The sequence below is a fragment of the Bos mutus genome, chromosome 13 (assembly GCF_027580195.1).
Source record: "Bos mutus isolate GX-2022 chromosome 13, NWIPB_WYAK_1.1, whole genome shotgun sequence".
Classification (NCBI taxonomy): domain Eukaryota; kingdom Metazoa; phylum Chordata; class Mammalia; order Artiodactyla; family Bovidae; genus Bos; species Bos mutus.
Window position 1 is genome coordinate 5926038 of NC_091629.1, and position 6146 is coordinate 5932183.

Below are 6146 nucleotides of genomic sequence, written 5' to 3' on the forward strand. Positions count from 1 at the left end.
TAAGCAAAAACCCAGCCAGTGTTTCTACTGCTAGAACTGAAGGTGAAGGTGTGGCGGGGGAAGCGTAAGCATGGGGTAGGGTGAACTCCCCAGTTTAGTCGCTTATGGAGTGTAGACGTAGCTATGGAGAATGGTCACAGACTCTAATACACGGGGGTAACATGAATAGCTGGGGCACTGCTTTGGGAGATCAGGGAAGAGGATTAGAGCAGGGAGTCTAGCTGGAGACCAGGGTCTATTACAGGCAAGAGATGATGAGGGTCTGGGATCAAGGAGCTCCTCCAGGTTAACGTGAAAGATGAGAAACAGAATCCACAGGTCTCAGTGACAGACTGGGCTGGGCACAAGGGGAAGGCAGGGACCTAGGATGGTGCCTAGGCTTCTGACTTGGGCAATGCTTTCCCCAAAGTAGAGACCCTGGCCAGCCTGAAAGTGGAAAAGTGAGCAAAGTTCAGGACACGTGTTTGGGATGGAAAGGGGTCACATAACAGGTAGTTGGATACAGACCTCAAGTTTCACAATGAGGCCTGGTGGTGATAAAAATGTGTGTCAGCCACAGAAGAAACTCCAGACCAGGAGAGGAGCTAAGAACACCTAGGAAGAGGATGAAGGGTAAGAGAAAGGGAAACACTAACAGGAAGAGTGGTCACCGGCCTCAAGGAGTGGCTAACGGTGTCAGATGCCATAAAAGGTCAAGGAAGAGGACAGAGCAGATCCCGTGAGACATGGGACACGGTGATCTGCAGCAGAGTGGCCAAGAGGAAGCCTGGTGAAAACAGAGGTCTATTTTGTAATAGTCATAGCCCCCGTTCCCAGAGTGTGGGCTGAACTGAGGTGGTGATAAAAGGAAGGTGGCAGCAGCAGAGGGCAGGCGACTCTGTGAGAAGTCCGCTGTGAAAAGAAGGAAGAGGAGGGGCGCTGGGAGCAGCAGGGGGAGTTAAAATAAAGGGCTTCACATTTTCCCCCTAAAGAAGGGCGAGATTTGAGGATGCTTATTTGAGTCTGAAAAGCAGTCAGCACAAGGAGAGTGTGCAGCACAGGAGAGGCAAAACTGAACCGCCTGCCATGCAGTCCAGCTTCACACTGCCAGGCATTCCCCACACTAGTACACAAACTTATGTGCATGAAAAACCCGCACACTAACGACGTTCATGCCATTATTTAGTTATTCGTAATCGCCCAGACCTGGAAGATGGCCTTCAATAGGAGAACAGATAAACAAACTGGTACATCCAGGGGACGGAATAAAAGATGAGCTATCCAGCAACAGAAAGACACGGAGGACTCTGAAATACACCATGCTACCTGAAGGAGGGCCAGTCTGGAAAGGCTGCACACCATATGATTTCATGACTTGATCTTCTGGAAAAGGCAAAAGTAAGGGGACAAGAAATAGGGCAGTAGCTGCCAGGGACCAGGAGGGGAGAAATCTGAATAAGCGCAGCACAGGGCATGTTTTTCAGGGCAGTGAAACGTTCTGTATGACAGTGTGATGGTGAACCAAAAGATCAAGCACTTGTCAAAATCCATAAAACTTTACAGCCCAGAGAGTAAGCCTTAATGTATATACATGTTTAGTAACTCATTTAACAGGCTGGGGGATCCTAGGATGAAAAGTAGAATGTGGCAAATAAATCTATATGTATTACAAATACATAAGACAGTACTGCTGAAGACGGGGCGGGGAAACAGTGTTAAGTAACTGTGGAAACACACGGAGTCTGTAGGCCAAGGACACGGTAAACGGTGCACAGAGCACTGGACTCCAGTTGACAGGGCCGTTTCCCACAAGGGCATGGACTAACAATTCTCAAAGTGCTGCGTGTGTATACTGGAACTGCACCACTAACTAGATGGCAGAAGTGGGAGCTTCTCCCCATGGCACTGGGGGTTACAGCTGAGCAAGTGGAGGAGGCTAGAGTGACCAGATCAGACATCAGTATGAACTTGTGTTCACCTTAATACACATACAGGTGGTCACATATCCATCCACATATACTTCCTTGCTCTATTAGCTGAGAGGGCCAAGTCACAATGACATCCCAACAGCAATAAGCACGCCTGATGCCCAGATTATGGATCCTAACCCCACTCTTTAATAAAGGAACCATGGCTGATTCTAGGACTGGGGCAGGAAGTAGACAAGATGAGCCTGGAAGATCTTGCAATTCCAGAAAGTGAGGAAGTGCTAAAGAAACAAACACCATCCAGCAATGGGATGTCAAAGCCACAGGGGTACAGATGCCAACCACAAGAGCTTCCAATAGCCAGGGCTGAACCATGTGAGCAATACCACAAAGGACTACTGGATTATAACCCAAAGTGTAATCCATGTGCTCATACTGATATAAATGGCTGAATAGGTAACAGAAAATCTTCCATGCAGAGCTCAAAAAAGCTACTCCGCTCTAAGGAGGTGGAACACACTCCTACTCCTGAAGCATGGGCTGGGCACAGCGACTTTCCTCCAGAGGAGCAAAGGAGAGAAAGGAGTCACTTCACAGTGGGGAAGCCTGACAAGCACAACCTCAGCCAGGTGATGAAAACAACATCCTCAGGGCAAGTCCTGTTCACAGTGTGCACCTCGATACAAAGTGATGGGAACGCACTTCACCTCCCTTCCTCCCCCTGAAACATCGCCCCAGCCTTAACCATGAGGACACTCAACAAATCCCATTTGAGGGGTGATCTATGAAACACCTGACCAGTACTCAAAACTGTCAAGGTCATCAAAAAACAAGCAGAGTCTGAGGAACAGTCGCAACCAAGAGGAGCCTAAGGAGATAAAACTGTTAAACGTAATGAGGAATCCTGAACGGGATCCCAAAACAGAAAAAGGACTTCAGCTGAAAACTAGAGAAACGAGTAAAGTACGTAATACGCTAATACTATGTGTTCTACAAGTACACGCTAATGTGTCCGTATCAGCTCATTAGTCGTGACAAACGACCCACACTGAGGTAGGCTGCCGTTGACAGGGGAGCGAGGGGTGCAGAAGGGAACTCCACTACTGTCACAGTAAAGTGTGCATCTGAAATGAAAGCTGTACCCTAAAAACCATGGCGGGACGTGCCAGCAGAACTAGCCTTGGGTCAGCAGGCCGCAGCGAGACAGGCGGGGTCGCACTGTCCCTCCTCCGTCCCTCCCCTGCAGTTCTGCCTGGAAAGCAGCCCCCTGGCCTCTCCCCGGGGCAATGCCTCCTCTGCCTTCAGCCCCAGCACACGTCCCCTCGTGTTTATGGCCATGCTGCACCTAACCACGCCTAACAGACCTGCTCAGTCATCTGTGACCTCGGTACTCTACACGCAGGCAGCGGACTCACTGCTCATTTACTGTCTACCTTGTGCGTGCCAGACGCTGGGACTGGAGATAAAGTGCCACTGACCCCAAAGAGCTCAGTCAAGGGACATCTCTCACGTTAGCCTGTTTCACCTTTCACCTTGCTTTTGCTTCTCTCTCTAAAACAAACTATGAACTCTTTGAAAGTATTATTCCCTTGTTCATTTTTTTCATTCTCAGTGCTAAAAGCCATTAGCAATATATACATAGCAACTCACAAATGCTTGTTGAAACAAAATGAAGAACTGAATTCTCCTTTAGGTATGGATGACTAAGAAGGCAGACTATAAGTAAGTCTGCGAGGTTTTATACTCGATAGTTTTTAATTGTCTACAAAGTAATTTCCCCCAGCCTTTGAATGTATCACACATTTTGGGACACACACAGACTATGAGCAAGAGGTGAATCTGCCTGCAAGCAGCTGAGAGCCCAAGGGTCCAGGGGTTCCCTCCGTTTTCCCCGAGACCTGCACCCAGGACTGTGGCAGCCCCTCACTGCCTGTGACCAGGACTCCCCTCCCCACCACGCTTAGCATGTTGGCCTCAAGTTCACTGAATGGCTGCCCTGGTTTAACTGGAAATGTGAAAAGCATTTCTAAAACCACCTCAACTGCCACTTACAGCTCACTGGCCAAACACAGGGCCACCCCTAGCTCCACGTTAGAAGTTCAGTCTTTTGGCTTTTAAAACGGAAGCCTAAGAATGTGAGGAGGAGCTTGGGAACAGGTGCTGTGCTGGACAGTGTCTGCCACAGCCGACCTTTCTGGCTCTGCACAAAGCACACGTCCGTCCTCCCACACTGACTTAACAGCACTCACCCTGGGCTGAGGAAGATGACTCCAGTCTCTTGCAGTCGACTTCAATGCAGCTTCGGGGTGAGGCGTCTTCTTGGGGCAGACGTGGCCTCTGTGCTGCAGCTTCTGCTACAAAGCCAGCCCAGCTGCCCTGGACACAGACCCAACATGCCATGGCTGGAGAGGACCAGGAGAGACCTCACACCCCAGGCCTGCCTGAGCGACAAAGGGCTTCCCTAGACAAGCTCTCATCCAAGTGCTCTGTCTTCCAGCAGCTGATCCTGGGCTGTCCAGTTCCTCCTGGACCTCAGTGGCCAGTGTCTTGGGGCAATTCAAACCATCGCTTGAAGTGGGAAAGAATGCCTTTAACCCCAATTTGTAAGACCACACTCTCCAGTCTCAATTGCTACGGCTGCCAGCTGCTGGGCTCTTGGTTGAGGCTGTTCTGGTACGTTTTCCCAAACCAACAGGACTCTAATCATGCAACTCTCAACCGACTTGGACTGCAAGCCAGAGTCTGGGAAAGCTTCTCTTGGCAAGGCCATACTTTCTTCTTCACCCTGCTTTCAAATCAGCTCCCTTCAGTTTGACTGTCCAGCTCTCGCGCAGGGCTCTGCAGCTCCCCATGTATGGCTTGCTTCACCTTCCTGACAACCCTAAGAAGTGGGTATGATCAGTCACTTCTGTTTTGAGCAGAGCCACCTGGTCAACACACAGAGTGACCCCATGAGGCCTGGCACCACCACAACTGCCTCAACAGACGATCAGCACAGCCACACCCAGCAGATTCCCTGTCCTTCAGTCAACGCCGGTCCGGTCAGGACCTTAAAGTACAGTAACAGTTTGGCAAAATGTTTTGCTACTAAATAACTAAGTTAATCAATTTTTCACCAACTAACCTAGGACAGCAGGCCCTCCCTCTCTGTCTTTTAAGATCTGTCACTTTCAGTTCCAGGTATCGACTTATTCTTGGTTACAAGTGAGCGCACTCACTCTGACTGGTTTAAGCAGAAAAAGCATTTACGAGAAAAACAAAACCTAGACAGCAAACGCAATCTCCAGACCAGCTTCATTCACGCCTGGAGGCTTTACATAAAGAAATCACAAATCACAGCTACAAACTGCTCCAAAGACTGCCCTGACACACAAGAGGCCCTGCCTCAAGACAGATCTCTGCCCCCAAGGCTAGACAACACTGGGCCTACCCGCACCAGCTGAGGACGGCTGACGGAAAGAGCCAAGGGCCATTCTCCTGCCTCGAGGGGCTCGCAGACAGGCTGGGAGAGTGCACTCGGAGTCTCTACCTCAGGGAGGCAGGTGAACGCAGGGGACCTTCAAAGGCAGGAAGGGCTTTCAGATCAGAGGCAGGCCCACAAAGACAAATGTCTGACATTGAGGCTTTCTACTTATACTGGAGCTTCATTCATTTTCAACTTACACTGGAAACTTTCCATTGACATTGACTTGAATTTTAATTAATATTGAAAATTCATTTCACATTTCTCAAGCACTACCTTGTATAAGATTTTTAAATTATTCTAATATAGGAAATTCACTGCAAGTAATGCACTAGCTGATTACTGCAATCATGGACAGTTTAACAATTAGAGAGATCAGGGGGATATTCACTAAATTTTACCCATGCTAATAGAAATCTTAATGAAGCACTGGCATTTCTCTGGTTGATGGTGAGAATGTTGGGAAAAGCCACCTCAACAATGATGTTATTATAAAGCTCAATAGTAATGAGCTGTCAAAGGGAGTTGGAATGTATACTTCCAAGACCTCAGGGTTCACACAAATTAAACTAAGCCATCATAACGAGTGCCTAGCACGAGCACATCTCAGCCCTTGTAAGACCAACTCCATCATGGGTATCTGGAGCCAAGTGTGAGGCTGGCTGCTGACTCTCAGGTCCTACAAAATGTCTAATTGTGTAGCTCTTTCACCTTTTGTTCTTAAACTCAAATTTATTTCGTAGAGTATGTGCACTTTCTTCTCAGAAGCAGTCTTA